A 17,265-nucleotide genomic window follows, 5' to 3' on the forward strand; every position below is an offset into this window, starting at 1 on the left:
ATCCTGAATTACATTCCAAACAGGCGACGTGGGGAAAATCGTCATAACTTTCCCTCTGAGCATCAGATTGAAATTTTGTAAGAAAGTACAGAAAGAAGACGGATTCTAGTTTCTTGTGTATATTTTTTATAGCCAAAGGTCGAAACAGGGACACGTGGCATGTCATACAAGTTCGCTTTACTGAACTAGTCTATATTCATGTCACTGTGGGAGATTTGGTATAACTCTTCCTTGGAGAATCGAATTTGGATTCGACTGGTGGCATTGGAAAGAGGACACAGAGCGCTACTACCAGTCACAATTTTAGAACTGGATGATCTGAAATTACAGAGATACATCAGAGGCAATATCGAGCTCCTACAAAGTGAAAAAGGGTGTGTAGATTTTTTTAAATTTTTGCTTAAGCTTGGTTTGAAAAATTATTTTGAAGGAATTCAAAGGGCACAGTAGAGAATTATTATCATTAATTGATTCCCCAAGGAAAGAAAATGCAAACACCTAGAAAGCAACCTGAAATCTCTAGCATGACTCATGAAGAAGAGGAAGAAATACTAAATGATATATCAAAATTACAAGACCAAGTGCAACAAATGTCACTCTCACAAAAGCTAACAGAAGCTAAGATAAATGGCGTGGAATTTAAGATAAAGGGCGTGGAAGCTAAGATGAATGGTGTTGAAGCTAAGATGGATGATTTGAATATGGATTTGAAGAAATATTTGAAGATAGACATGGCAGATTTGAAGACAAACATGGCAGATTTGAAGACAGATTTGACAAATTTTCTACAAGAAATACTTACTAATGGTGAAAGGGTAGTAAAGGAAACTCATGATGCAAAAAAAATAAATTTTAATCATGATTTCATAGACTCTAATGTTGGATCGAAGACCCACCATATTCCACAAATCGATATGAGGAAGTTTGATGGCAAGGATCCCACAACATGGATATTACAGATGGAGCAATTTTTCGATCTCAATAATGTGCAAAACACACAAAAGGTATGTATTGCAAATTTATATTTGGAACCAAATCAGTTTGTATGGTATCAATGGCTTTTCTCTTATAAACAAATTATCACTTGGGAAATTTTTACGGAAGAATTGACAACACATTATGATGATACAAAAAGCAACACTTTTTTTAGCCAATTGATAAGTCTCAAACAAAAGGGTTAAATAATGGAGCACATTGAGGAGTTCCAAAAATTGAACATAAGGGTAAAAAATATTCTACAGGAGCATAGGATTAATGTGTTCAGAGGGACTTTAAAGGATAATATCCAAGATGATGTTTGCCTTTGGGAACCTAATTCATTAGAGAAGGCATTCAGGTTAGCAAGAAAAATGGAAATCACAATTATGGCAACCAGGAAGCATACCACTCACAACTATAAAGATGGAAGCGTTATGGCCCTAGTCTTCCGCAACCTATAAGGTTGACACCACAACAATTGGATGAAAAAAGAGCAAAAGCGCTTTGTTACAGTTGTGACAGCAAATACACTAAAGGTCATAAGTGTGCTGAGAAGAAATTATTCTACATAGATTGTGAAGAGGAAGAAGAAAAGGAGCAAGAAAGGTCAAAATAAGAGGGTATGCTCCAGGAACAAAGCCTAGATAAAGAAGAAATGAATTCGACCATATCTTGTAATGCATTGGTGGGAATTACCACTCCTCAAACCATCAAAATAGAAGGACAAATCAAGAAGAAAAAGGTAATAGTGTTGATTGATGCAGGAAGTACCCACAATTTTATTCATTGTAAGGTAGCAAAAGAATTGAATTTCTTCCTATATCCAGCACCAAAGTTTCAAGTGATGGTTGCAAATGGAGGAATAATAAATTGCTCTAGAAAGTGCCATAATATCAAGCTATCCATGGGAGAATATGTATTGAGTAGCCCAATGCTTTCCATTCTAATGGGAGGTGCTGATGTTGTATGAGGAGTCCAATGGCTACAATTATTGGGTACAATAGCTTTTAATTTTCAAGAACCTTTCATTAAATTTTCTACGGAAGGAAAGGAAGTTGAATTAAGGGGTATTACAGGGAAACCGGGAAAGATACTCAACTCTAACGGTATGACAAAGCTTCTAAAAAAGGAACAACGATGTGTAAGTGCACAATTATGTTCATTAGATGTTTCCACATCGAAATCATCTATTTATCCAGATCTCCAAAAAGTCTTGGGCAATCATTCCAAGGTATTTGAGACTCCCAAAGCTGTCCCACCTATTCGTGATCATGATCATGCTATTCATCTGCTTCCAGGAAGTGTTCCTCCAAACATCAGGCCGTACAGATATCCCTATTCCCAAAAGAGTGAAATTGAACGTATGGTTGCAAAAGTTCTAGAGGCTGGTATAATTCAACCTAGTCAAAGTTCTTTCTATGCTCCAGTAGTATTGGTGCACAAGAAGGATGGATCATGGTGCATGTGTCTGGATTATAAGGAGATCAACAAGCTCACTATTAAAGATAAGTTTCCCATTCCTATCATTGATGAATTACTAGACGAATTGCATGGATCAATTCACTTCACCAAGTTGGATCTTCGTTCAGGATATCATCAAATCAGAATGAAGACTGAAGACATCCCGAAAATAGCATTTAGAACTCATGAGGGTCATTATGAATTTTTGGTCATGCCTTTTGGCCTTACCAATGCACCTTCTACATTTCAAGGTTTGATGAATTCCATTTTCAAACCCTTCCTTAGAAAATTTGTGTTAGTATTTTTTGATGATATACTAATCTTCAACAAGTCTTGGAAGGATCATGTTGATAGGGTGCTACAACTATTGGAGGAGAAACAATTATATGCAAAAAGATCCAAATGTTTCTTTGGAGTACAAGAGGTGGAATATCTGGGTCATATTGTATCTCATGAAGGAGTTAAGGTAGACCCTAGCAAAATTAAAGCCATTAAGGAATGGAAAATCCCCACATCCATAAAGCATCTGCGAGGATTTCTCAGGTTGACAGGGTATTATTGCAAGTTTGTTAAGAATTATGGGAGAATAGCAGCACCTCTAACAAAATTATTGAAGAAAGATGCATTTTCATGGACTCCAGAAGCAAAAAGGCCTTTGAACATCTTAAAGAGGCAATGTGCCAAGCACGGGTCTTAGCTACACTAAACTTTACAAAAACCTTTATTGTGGAAGTGATGCTTCAAGAAATGGAATTGGTGCTATTTTAATGCAAGATGAAAGACCCATTTCTTCTGAAAGTCGTCCAATCAAGGGAAAATTTTTACACAAAGATATTTATGAGAAGGAAATGTTTGAATACTACATGCACTTAAGAAATGGCGACCCTACCTAATGGGAAGACACTTCAAGGTAAAAATGGATCATGATAGCCTTAAATACTTTTTAGAACAAAGATTATCCTCTGAAGAGCAACAAAAGTGGGTCACAAAGATGTTGGGTTATGACTTTGAAATCATCTACAAAAAAGGGAAGCAAAATGTGGTGGCAGATGCACTCTCAAGAAAGGATGAGGATGTGGAAGCATTGTTGTGCGCCGTTTCTATTATCCAACCAGATTGGATACATGAAGCAAGGGAGGAATGATGAAGAAGTATGGGCACTTATTCGAAAGTTACAATAAGATTCTAGTACATCTAATACATTTAGCTGGCAAAATTATTCGTTATGGTACAAAGATTGCTTATACCTATGTAAGAATTCCCAAATCAAACAAAAGATTCTTATGGAATTGCACACTTCTCCCTTAGGAGGGCACTCAAGATTTTTAAAAACTTACCACAGGGTTAAGAAGGAATTTTTTTGGGATGGCCTTAAATTGGATATTCAAAAGTTTTGGTAGAATGTTTGGTTTGCCAACAAAATAAAGTTGAAACAATTAAGACCCTGGGTCTATTACAACCTTTATCCATTCCAAGCCAATGTTGGGAGGAGGTTTCAATGGATTTTATCACAGGTTTACCCAAGTCTGAGGGAAAGAGTGTCATCATGGTGGTAGTTGATAGACTTAACAAGTATGCACACTTTTGTGCATTATCACATCCATTTAAAGCTAGTACAATTTCTACTGCATTTATGGAAACAATTCAAAAGCTACATGGAAATCCAAAGATTATTGTAAGTGACAAAGACCCCATTTTCACTGGAAATTTTTGGACAGGATTATTTTCTTGTCTCGGTACTCAGTTAGCTCATAGCTCATCTTATCATCCTCAATCTTATGGGCAAACTGAGATAGTAAACAAATGTTTGGAAGGATATCTTCGTTGCTTTGTATATGATAAACATACACAATGGGTTAAATGGTTGCCTCTGGCTGAATGGTGGTATAACAATTCCCTCCATATAGCAAAAAAAATGACCCCATTTATGGCACTTTATGGATATCAGCCACCATCCATCACATCATATTTAAGAGAAAATTCTAAGGTTCAAGTAGTGGAACATCACATCAAGCATCAACAACAAGTACTCCAACTCTTAAAGGATAACCTCGTGTTGGCGCAGAATATAATGAAACAACAGATAGATCAACATCGTAGCGAAAGAGGTTTTGATGTAGGTGATTGGGTATTCCTAAGGCTACAACCATATAAACAAATGTCCCTCAAGCAAGCTAAGAAGGATAATAAATTATCACTAAAGTATTATGGTCCGTACAAGGTGTTGCAAAAGATTGGTACTATGGCATACAAATTGGAGCTTCCTGCAGCTTCTCGAGTGCACCCAGTTTTCCATGTTTCATGTTTAAAGAAGGTTATAGGCGACAAGCTCCCAGTTCAAACAATATTGCCAGAACTTGACGAGGAAGGAAAAATTATATTGGAACCGGAAGCAATCACATAAACGAGAACTCGACAGCTATGAAATCGATCAATTTCGGAGTATCTCATCAAGTGGAAGAACTTATCCGCTGAAAATTCCACATGGGAGGATGAGAATTTTATACAGAAGCATCCAAAACTACTCAAGCGTTGAGGACAACACTTTTTTGAAGGAGAGGGGCATGTTAGGTCCCTACAATACTAGTGATTACCCCATTATTATTGTAGTTGTATCCCTTATTAATATTGTTGTGCCCCTATTGTCCCCATATTGTTATTACTATGCCCCATAGAATCCCTCTATTTTTATTTTTGCCTTTATATTATTATTGTTAGGTTGGCTGGGTTATATTTTGACTCCTTAGACTCCTATATATAGAAAGGGGGTTTTGTCATTTGAATAATCAAGGAATCATTCATTTGTGTAATGTAAAGGAGGTTTCATCATCGAAGAGGCTAAATTATAAGGCATTGATCTATCTTTTCTATCTTTTTGTGAGCTGGTTTCATAACACCCAACAACATGAGGACAAAGGGATCTCAACAACAACATAACAGGAAGTACATCTCATAGATGATTCGACGTCACATCAAGAAGTAATCATGAAACAAGTAAGAAAACACAATCCCACATCAAACATAAAACATGGATTAGTGCAGCACAATGCATAGAAAAAAGAAGTACATGAACACACTGCATATACCTCACATCCTGGGGCCATCTGAAGAAACGAATGTCAAACTGTTGAAGCTAGCCATATCATCTATCTCGCGGCGTCGAATCTCATGGAAAGGACTACTCAAACGTTGAATGCTGACACCTACACTCCACTTTGAAAAGGGGCTGAAAAGTGAAATGATCAAATGGTTAATCTGAATGCACCATCAGATTTGTGGCATCGAATAGTGTAAAATCGACTGTCAAATTTCTGAATTTTGAGAAAGTGAAAATCTGTGGCTTAAGGAATCTTTTAGATTCCCCTAGATTCCTCAAAGATTCCCTCCTCTAGGTCATCTGCAGATCTGCTACTCCGATCAGGAAATTGATTGTACCATCGGGTTCATTTCACCGAGAGGTGTAGGATCGACATAAAGTTTGTCCAATTTGGACACTGGCAAAATTTCACCCTCCTAAAATTTCACTCAATCATGGTTCTGCCTATGTCTTTCTAGAGTCATGGTTCCACCTACAAAAATTAATTAAAAATTCATATCTTGAAAACCATGTCATGTCTTCCTTCCCCCATTGTAAATGAACTAAATGATTTTTATAATTGCAGTTGGGTGAAGTTAGCAATAATGCCGTTGTGGCACGTTGGTGGTGGAGTAGTTTAAGAGGGCGGAAGTCGCGGTGTCAAATCCTTTGCCCCATCCAAAATTGGTTGATTGTTTAATTTTTATGCTGCGCAGTTTGTTATGATTCCCGCGCTTGTTGGAACAACATGCGATTAAGGGCTTTAGCCATTGGAGCATTAAATGGGGTGTTAACGTTTGAATGCGTTGATGTATTAAATGTGTGTTTTGTTTTTAAATTTGGTGTCATATGGTTATACACCATGCCAAACATAACCACACTATTACTTTTTTTAAATGGATTCGTTGATTCAAATATCAGTGGCATATGAACCCTTTTTCTAATATATGACATTTGTTTGTTACAATAACCTTAATATATTAACTCTTTTATTTTTTGGTTAATATATAGATTTTGGTTATTATATGTTTATTTTTATATTTTATGAGATATTTCAATATCATGTGTTTTTTTCTTTTGTGTCTTTTGCAGGAGTAAAGAGGCCAACGATGTAATGCCATGTATCAGTGGTTGGTGGGCTGTTAAGTGGGTCCCACTTGCTCACTGGCATGCCATGTGGCACACTGTGGACCCCACTTTCCCCTGTAATGTCAATCTTTGAAGAGATCTACCTTTCTCGTACGAGCTCGGATTGATGAACCATTCACATCATTGTGATGAGGATGACGAGATCTACGCTCTGGTCCCGGTTCAACAACATTCTGATCACTTTGATTTTCGAGATTCCATAAGCCCTCTTTGTCCTGTGCATGTCCCTGGAGCCACCTGGATCATTGATCTTTTGAGAAAATTGAGTGTGATTTGCCTGAGGTTGGTTATGGCTTCTATTGATATTCATCCTAGGAGAAAATTGAGTATGATTTACCTGGTGATCAACTTTATACCTTTGTCGACGATTGTCATACTGTTCACTGGTCTTTGCTACATCAAGATAGATTTTGGTGGAGGTTGACAGCTTCTATGATTGAGATGCTTCTTTAGTATATCTAAGACCTGTCTTTATCAGAGGATAACGCTGAACTTTGATAATTTCATTTAAATTTTCTGATCCTTTAGCAAATCTAAGTTTGAGAGATTTTGTTTTCTCAAGATCTTTTCTTAGACTCACAGTTTCACATTCTAGTTTTTCATTGTGTTTTTCTTTTTCAAAAGGTTGGCATGTCAAGGTATCTATGATCATATTATTTTCTTCTAAACAGATTTTGAGTTTAGAGATTTCTTCATTAAAGTTTTCCTCTTCTAAAGCATCCAAAAAATCATCATCATCATAAGCCATGGGAAGTCTATAATCATCACTATTAGATAAACCGTCACTATCTGCTTCTAAAATATCCTAAAAATCATCGTTATCATAAGCCATGAGAAGTCTGTAATCTTGTCCAGTTTCATCTTCATCACTATTAGATAAACCATCACTATCTTCATGAGTATAGTAACTCCTTCTATTCAAAACTTGTTTCCTATTCCCTTTTGCATATTCCTTTCCTTTTTCATATTTATCTTTATGAGGACATGTGGAAGCATAATGACCAACTCTGCCACAAGAAAAGAATTTGAAAGGTAGCTTACCTTTGAACCTTCCAGAACCCTGTTGAAGCTTCTTGACAAAATTTACCTCATCTTCTTCTTCTAAAATGTGTCCTAATTCATTGTGTTCTTCCTTTTCTTTTTCTTTTGTTGAAGCTTTAAATGCGACTTCTCTCATATCTAACGGACCTCCTTTCCACATCTCAAAAGAAGTTAGGATTCCATGAAGCTATGTCATAGTGATATTCTGCAGATCCTATTTTTCTTCTATGGTAGACAGTTTTGATTCAAATTTAGCAGACAAGGATCTCAAATTTTTCACAACTAAGGTAACTTCCTTTATTTCTTCACCCAGATTCTTCATACAATTAACAACCTCATCTATACATAAGAACTAACTACCTATACTCTCCTCACTATTCTTCTTAAGAGTTTCATACTGAATTCTGAGAGTTTGAAGCTTGGCACATTTTACCTGAGAGACTTCTTCGTAGCTCTGAATGATTTTGTCCCATATCTCTTTGGTTGATTTGAGCTGCATGACTTTGACAAAATCTGATTGTGACAAACTTCCCAATAAAGTATTGACAGCTTTGGAATTGGTTTCATATTGCTTTTTACCTGCCATGTCTATAGGAATTGTTGTTGGAAATGTATATCCTCCTTCCACAATTTCGCAGATATCTGTTCCAAATGATTGTAGATAGGTCGTGGTTCTTATTCTCTAATCAACAAAGTTGCTCCCATCGAAGATTGGTGGTCTGATGGATCCCATGCTTTCATGATTATTCATCTTGATGGATCTCCCTTCAAGCGATCAAGCTTCATCTAAAGGACCTGCTCTGATACCAATTGTTGGAAATAATACTGAGAGAGGGGTGAATCAATATTATGGGATCAATAATTTTATTTCCCAAACAGATTTATATATGCTACTTCAGTGAAGTGAACTAGTGTGTACACGCAACTGTGATTAAAGAAATGAGCGTATATCCAAGGAACTTGTGATTTTGACAATTTATCATGTGTTGATCTTAAACCAGTGCATCAGTAACTTATTGGATAGTGCAGTAAAAGAAAAATAAAGCATCACACATAAGAAACACACATGAACACCAAGATTTATGGTGGAAACCCAATGTGGGTTAAAACCACCTGCTGCTGTCGTCTCTGTCTTCTTTTAATAATAAGAAAATATGTTTACCATCTTGTACTGGTGCAGACTCATACCAGTATGAAGATACCCACTTATGGAAGGCTACAACCTTCTCTCATTTTCCAGCTTCTACTGGAATAGAGCTGCAACCCCCTAGCTCTTGTACTAGCCAATATGTTTACTAGTACGTAGGCGCCGACCTACAAAAGGCTATGACCTTCTTTCTTCTTCTAGGGACCACGTTTCATGAATTTTCAGACTGGATACTCCTGGATCACAACACCAAAATCTAAAGGCCACGTTTCATCCAATTTTCATACTGGACCCATCAAAAACTTTTTAAACTTAAACTACATCAACCAACATTTAGTTAATCTGAACAATCAGATCACTAACACCAGAACACTGTGTTGAGCCCAGAACCATACATCATCATTCAGAACCAGCTGTAACCTCAAAAATCATGAATTAGAGTGCATATGCTACTTGGCTGAACCCAAACTGCGTGTATAGGCTACTTTCGTTAATCAAACCTGCGTATACCTTCAAAACTACTGCAAACATAAACTTTTGAATCAAGTTTGTACCAACCAACAATATACTGAATATCTACTTTCAACTTACAGATCTTTACATAGGCAGGGACAAAGATCACTTCTTCTCACTTATACATTCAATCAACCAAATGCCACCCTCCTTATGCATTCTATTTTACATTTAAATCTAAGAAGACTTCATTGACAAACAACAGTAAAACTATAGAATTTGATCAAATAGAACAGTGAGATCTGAAAAAGAAGCTTTTCTTTCGTATATGCTACTTGAAAGAACAGAACCTGCATGTATACGCTCTTTGGCTGAGACAAACCTACATATAGATCTGCAAATATTGACTCAGAACTTTGCTGCAATTCCAAACTTCAGACAAACCTAGATCATGATAGATAACGAATAAAACAGGTGCAAAACATCAGATCTAGTCTCAACCAATATTAGATCATTCAAGAATAAGTCATTTTAGGTCTCATGATCCTAATCCAATATTGAACTCAAGGTGCACATGAATATTTCAGATCTAGTCCCAAACATAACCTTGCAACATAAAATATACTTCAAATAGAAGTATTCCTTAGAATCTTATTGCTTGCATACTTGGCCTTATGATCTTCTCCTCTTTATATAGCTTTAGGCCCGTTGTCAATACCTTGGACCAAAACCACTTAGGACCAATACCTTGGACCAAATACCTAGGGTCAATACCATGGACCAAAACCTTGATTTTCCATCCCATACATGCTTTTCCTTCTGTGAAAGTGCATGTATATGTATATGCTCTTTTTGATTTGTGTTCCCACATGTATATGCTACTTTGAAAAAGTGAACCAGTGCTCTCTTTCTTCAATCTCTAGTATCCTTTGTTGTTAACTTGTTGCACTCTGGACTGTCATCTGTGTGAGTTTCAATCAAGGACAGCACTTGTATCATAATGCCAACAGAAAATCCTACATCCCCAATTATAGGAGTAGTTTTTCTATCCTCCATTGGTGAAAATATTCTAGGATAAGAATTAGAAATTCCTAGTGAAGAAGAGGAACAAGAAACTTATTTTGGCCACCCATTGATAGAGCAACGAAAAAAGTCAGAAGAAGTTTACATTAGTTCTGAGGAATCTGTCATGGAAAGGGGAAGGAGAGGTACACAATGTCAATGGTGAGGAAAATAGGATTGGAGGTGATAGAGGTAGAGGAGGAGGTGAAGATAGGAATATAGGAGGGGGTAGAGGTAGAGGAAATCAAGATCCTTTTGGATTTCCTATTTTCGATGAAGATACAATTGTCACAATGAAAACTATTTCACCTTCTATTCTTCCTAATTTGCACTAAAAAAGAAATGAAGACCTAGAGACATTTCTCTTTGAATTTGAAGTATTATGAAGATCATATGATTATCTGCATGATTCTCAAAAACTAAAATTGTTCCCTGCTACCTTAAAGGATTCATCATTAAAATAGTTCATGAGTTTAGGAATGAATTCTATAAAAACATGGGCACAAATGAAAGAGGCTTTCTTAGGAAAATATAGAGATTATTGTATGCCTAGTTACCTTAAAGATGAAGTCTTCAAAATGACACAAAAGGAAGATGAAAATCTTGAAGACTTAGTAGAGATATTTGTCTATAATATTAAAAGAGAAAAATGGATAATTTGGATGGGGAAACTTTGAAACCCCTCTTGATCAAAGCTATCAAAGATGAATGGATCGATCCCCTTAACTTAATAGGGAAAGGAGATATTTCTCAATTATCATTTGCAAATATTTTTGATCTATGTGTAGATACCTCAACGGGTAAAGCACGAGCTGGAAAGAGTCCTAGAGACCCTCTCTTATCAAGAATTAATAAATCTGTAGTTGGGACAGTTAGTAGGGAAGAATTAGGAAGCTTTCTTGAAACTTTCAAGATAGATTTTTAGGGAGTATAAGTGAACAGATAGACACGCTTAAAATACAGAACAAGCAAAAATCTAAAAATGTTGCATTATCCATTTTCTATCCTAGATGTTGGAAAAAACATGCCTTAAGAAAGTGTCCCTTAGATTCAAAATCTATAGGAACTTATGCCATATGTGCAGATAACCATGATACTAAGGAGTGTACTTCTTTACTAGGTCTCAAGGATATATTTAATGATGAAGGAATATCAGAACAGGTAGACCCTCAAGAGACCTTGAAAAACTCCCAACCAAATCAACCATAAGGCTTCACACCACAATAATTTGGTCAAACTTCAGAAAATTGTTGGAATCCAATAGCCTTGGGCTCAGCCAAAATCACAATCTTGGAATCAAGGATGGAAAAACCCTTATGGGGATTATGCTCACAATATTCACCATACTATCTTCCACCACAGTTCCTACCCTAATCTAATAAAATTCGTAAAGCTAATCAATTACCTCAAGTCCAAGTTCAGAGTCAAAATCCACAACTCTCGCTACCATTTGCACAAAAAACCAAATCAACTACCCGCTCAACCACTTTTAAATCCTAAAATGTAATAACAGCCTGTGTACAACATGGAAGGGAAAAATCCTCAAACTGATGTAATAACTCCACTAGATCTAAATAATGTTCAATTAAGGTCTGGAAGAGTATTGCAAAGAAAATCCCCCATTGTGATTCAGGAAGCAAGAACAAATCTTCAAAAAAATAAAAATCAATCTGAAGAAGGAGATACCTCTCTCCCTCAAAAAGAGAATAATCAAATAGAAAATGTTCCAATAAATACTCTAGTTATAGAACAACCCTGATATCAATTAGACCACCTTTCCCTGAATGGTTGAAAATTGATGGAGTAGAAAAACAAATCACATTTCCTAATTATGATATGATGGATGAATTAAGAAATGTCTTTATCAAAATTCCTTTATTACAAGCCATAAAAGAAATACTAATCTTTGCAAAAACGATTAAGGAATTAAGTACTCAAATATCAAGAATAAAAAAAAAAAGACATAAAAAGAATTCAATTAGTCGGGAAAGTTATAGACATCATGATGGGAAAAACAACAACCCAAGAATATCTAGATCCAGGAAGCCCCATTGTAAAAATTCACATCAATGGAATTGAAATACCAAACACATTGATTGATCTAGGAGCAGCCATAAACATAATGAGTAAACAAGTTATGGATTCACTTAAGCTTCCTAACCTTCAATACACACCAACACTATTAGAATTAGCAGATAGGTCTGTGATTAAACTCGATGGTGTGTTGGAAGATGTTTGTGTATCCATAGATTCTTGGGAATATCTTTTTGATTTCATGGTCTTAAAACCCAATGATAATTTAGGAGGACATCCATTAATCCTAGGAATACCTTGGTTAGCTACAGATGATGCTTTCATCGGTTGTAGATCAGGTGACATGTTTATCTCAGATGGAAATTCTACAAAGAAATTTACATTATACCCACCTGCAAGAACAACAATAGAAACCGAAAAGGAGGAATGGATAGATGATGAAGATTATATACAACCTGTTTTCGCTACTGAACAAGTAAGAGAGGAGGACCGAATTTTAAATCTATTTGAAAATGATGAATCTTCCTCACATTATGACCATAGTCAAAATGAATATCTCTCATCTAAACAAGTATCATTGCTCTCCATGGAGAAATTTGGGAATTATTTAATAGAAAATTTTCCAGGTAAAACTTTGTATGTTAATAACAGATTGGAAGAATTACAAAAGAATCAATTGGTAGAAATCTTACAGAAACAACCTTCTGCTTATGCATGGGAATACAATGATATGAGAGGAATTGATCCTAAAACTTGCATACATCATATCTACATCAAAAAATGTGCAAGACCAGTTAAACAGCCAAAATGAAGAATGAACCCAAATCTAAAAGAAACTGTTAAGGAGGAATTGTAAAAAGTACTAAATGTAAATTTCATCTATCTGCTATTAGAAAGTTAGTGGGTCTCACCCTTGGTAATCGTTCCAAATAAAAAAGGAAAATGGAGACTATGCATCGATTACAGGGAATTGAATGAATCAACATTAAAATACCACTTTCCACTTCCTTTCATAGATCAAGTCTTAGACACATTAGTAGGAAAAAAATATTTTTCATTCTTGGATGTTTTTAGTGGATATAAGCAGATTTAGGTGGCACCTGAAGATCAAGAAAAAACCACATTCCCCTGTCCATAGGGAACATATGCTTACCAAGTACTTCCCTTTGGATTATGCAATTCTCTGGCAACATTGCAAAGAGAAATCCTGATAATTTTCTTTGATCTTATTCCTGATTGTGTGGAAGTGTACATGGATGATTTCATAGTTTATGGAGATTCTTTTAACGAAGCACTTGAAAATTTAGAAAAAGTTTTAATAAGATGTAAAGAAACAAATCTTTCATTAAGTCATGAGAAATGTTTCATGATGTTTAACGAGGGAATTGTTTTAGGTGACCATATTTCAAGAGATGGAATTAAGGTAGACTCATCCAAAGTCGAGGCCATTTCTAAATTATCAATGCCAAACTGTCAATGAGATGTTAGGATGTCTCTTGGTTATACAAGATATTATAGAAGGTTTATATAAAACATCACAAAAATTGCATCTCCACTCTTTAAACTATTTACCAAGGACTATGAATTCAGTTGGAATTCTGATTGTCAAGTTGCCTTTGAAATTTGAAAAAGAGAATTTCTGAAGCACCTATCTTAAAAGGACCTAATTGGAAATTTCCTTTCCATATATCAACTGATGCTTCAGATACAGCCTTAGGAGCTATGTTAGGGAAAAAAGACCTTACTTCTTATGCAATCTATTATACTAGTAAAAATTTAACTCCTATAGAGCTAAATTATACTGTAACCGAGAAGGAGTTTTTAGCCGTAGTTCATGCCATTAAAAAATTCTTAGATTATATAATTGGCTATGAAACTTTCATTCACATAGACCATTCTTCCATTAGATACCTAATGAATAAACCAATCACTAATGGAAGAATAACTAGATGGATCTTATTGTTAGAAGAATTCAACATCACCATTCTAGATAGACCCAGAAAATAGAATACAATTGCTGACTTTTTATCTAGAATTCAGAATGATAATAATGATCAACCTGTAGAGGATAAATTTCTTTATGAATATCTTTCTATAGTATCTTATAAATCACCTTTGTATGAAGATATTGCTAAATATTTAGCCACAGGGAAAATTCCATTTCATTTGTCTCCTAGAGAAAAGAGGAGGATAGTTCACAATAGCACATCTTATTCATGGATAACTGAAGTATTATACAAAACAAGACTAGATCTCATCATCAGAAGATGTGTTCGAGAGGATGAAATACTAGAAATACTTAAAGCCTTCCATGATGAACCATGTGGATGACATTTTTTTGACAAAAGAACTTCTTATAAATTCCTACTTTTAGGACATTATCGGCCTTCCATTTTCAAAGATACCAAGGAATATGTTATAAGATGTGACAGTTGTCATAGAATGGGCAAACCTACTCTTTCAAATGAAATTCCATTATAGCCATAGGTACTCATTGAACCATTTAAAAAATGGGCACTAAATTTTGTTGGTCCAATCAGTCCACCTTCAAAGAAAAATGGTATATTCTAGTATGTAGTGATTATGTCACTAAATGGGCAGAAGCTAAAGCACTTATTTTATCTACTAAAAATGTTGTAGTTTCAGTTATCTTTGAGGATTTTTGACTCGATTTTGTGTTCAAAGAGAAATTGTAACAGATCAAGGAACACATTTTACATCCAGATTAGTACATAATCTTGTGGAGCAGTACAAATTCAAACATTGAAAGTCCACTCCATACCATCCACAAGCCAATGGACAAGTTGAGTCTACAAATAAGGTGATTGAATCAATTCTTACCAAGACTATACACTTACATAGGAAGGACTGGGAAGAAAAGATTCCAGAAGCTTTGTGGACTTATAGAACTACATGGAGAAGTACTACAGGGCATACACCTTATGAACTTGTTTATGGGAAGCAGGTCTTACTTCCAATAGAATTCCAATTCCAAACCTATAAAATAGTAGTCCAATTGGATCTTCACTTACCAGAAGCACAAAAGCAAAGTTTCATACAACTTAATGAGCTTGATAAAATAAGACAAGAAGCCCTCTAGAAGACCAGCCTAGTTCAGCAACAAAGGTCCAGATGGCATGATAAGTACATTAAAGAAAGGAAATTTCATCTAGGAGATTGAGCATTACTCTTGGATTCAAAGTTCAAGAATTTCCAAGGAAAATTCCAAACCCACTGGCTTGGACCTTATGAAGTTGAAAATGTCTTTGATAATGATTCAATTAGAATCAGGACTATTGATGAAGAAAAGATTCCTCTTTTAGTGAATGGACATTGACTTAGACTTTATCAGAAGCCATTGACAAAAGAATATTTTGTCAAAATTTTCCAAGATAATTCAGAATTGAAGATGGTTGAGAATAATTCTTCTTTTCCACCTTAGAATTTTTATTTTCCTATATATACATAAAAAAAAATTATATCTATCTATCTATCTATATATATATATATATATATATATATATATATATATATATATATATATATATATAAACATGAAAACCAACATGTTGTTGCATGCTTATACAAAAGATTTGAAGTGAAAAACAACTCATGTTGGCACCTTAAATTTTCTATTTTCCAAAAAGAAATTCCCCTTTCCTAAAGTTTTTTTCCTCGGCTACAAAATTAGTAACGTTTTGCAGCTCAGAAAAGTTTCTCCAGCTCTAATAAGACTTTTGTAGCCATCTTGACAGGAACACTTAGTGACTTGAATTGAAGAATAATTGATAGTGTAAAGTACCTGCAGAAGATATCAAAACAAATAAGGTTAGCAAATCAGTCAAAGGTATGTTATACTTTAATTTTAGAATGAGGATTAATATATTGCATATATGAACTAAGAGGACATAGCACAACCGAAATAAAATGAAACCATTACAAATCATGGGTGATGGTATCTTGTCAAAATCATCATAATCCACCATTCGAACTCCTGCCTTGTCCCCATTCCGAATCTATTGAAGTAACCGTCGAATCATTATTTTAAATGCGCTCTAACAGTTAACTCATTTCTGCAGCCTTCATTATAATTCACTTATTCTCTCTTTTCTCTGAATTCACCTATCCTCTCCTTCGCCACTGAACGAAACCCTAGCAACACCATTTTTTTCCATATTAAGTAAACAGTCCTTGAGATGAAGCATCTTCCATAATGGGTGTTATTTTCTGACAGAACCAGGAGGAAAGAAGTTCTTGGAAGGATATTCTCAGACCAGGGAGCTGTTGCAGAAAGTATCATGGTTACAATTGATAGAGAAATTTGATGGTTTCCGCAGGGGGGTAACGAAAACTTGTGCATGTTCTTTTGATGGAACAGAGGTTTAGATAGGACACATCCAATTCAACATAACAAAGTACCTGATTGTAGTAGCTACCGAATTACCCAGAAGTGGAGTAAAATGGTTTAAAAACAGAGGAATCAATGGGGAATATTGGAAATTCTTCTTGAAAAATACAAACACGGACACCACTATCCTCAAAAAAGGTATTTCTAGTACAACCCTTAAGAGTAAATGGAGGAATTTTCTCCTTGTACTTCATAAATTTATTACTTGTGAAGGTCAGTTTGGATACATGTTTTTCTACCACATTAGGATAATGATGAATTTTCTTGAGGAACATCAAATGAATCTTCCATATTTATTCTTGCACAGTCTCAAGAAAATTTCCATGAATGTTCAAAGAAATTTCAATTCATAGGCAATACCATGTACCATCATGGATTCATAAATATCTTGATTGAGTTTCACCTTCAAAGTATAGGTGGCAACTGGGAAAATTTTCTAGTAAGGAATCATTTTGA

The sequence above is a fragment of the Pinus tabuliformis genome, chromosome 8 (genome assembly GCF_031772625.1).
Source record: "Pinus tabuliformis cultivar Carrire ecotype Pingquan chromosome 8, CPIR1, whole genome shotgun sequence".
NCBI lineage: Eukaryota > Viridiplantae > Streptophyta > Pinopsida > Pinales > Pinaceae > Pinus > Pinus tabuliformis.